We start from the raw sequence: 272 nt of genomic DNA on the forward strand, positions 1-272 counted from the left end.
CATCTTTGGCGGGAAAGTTCAAATGTGTTGATCCGTTTGCGCTGTGTTTTTCTCTCCTTCTCCCGCTTATTACGAAAAAGAATCTACCAATCTCGCAATGCATAACTCATCAATAGAACAAAAAAAGGGTCCCATATATTTCTCTGCTTTGGTTTTCTTCGTGTGCAACGAGAGCGAGAAGAGAGTGCCAGGCATTTCCTCGATGTTTTTTTACAGATCAACCCCGCCATTTTGTTTTAACTGGCACCTCACTCGTGCTATATTTTCCTGTC

The sequence above is a fragment of the Penaeus monodon genome, chromosome 33, assembly GCF_015228065.2.
Source record: "Penaeus monodon isolate SGIC_2016 chromosome 33, NSTDA_Pmon_1, whole genome shotgun sequence".
Classification (NCBI taxonomy): Eukaryota; Metazoa; Arthropoda; class Malacostraca; order Decapoda; family Penaeidae; genus Penaeus; species Penaeus monodon.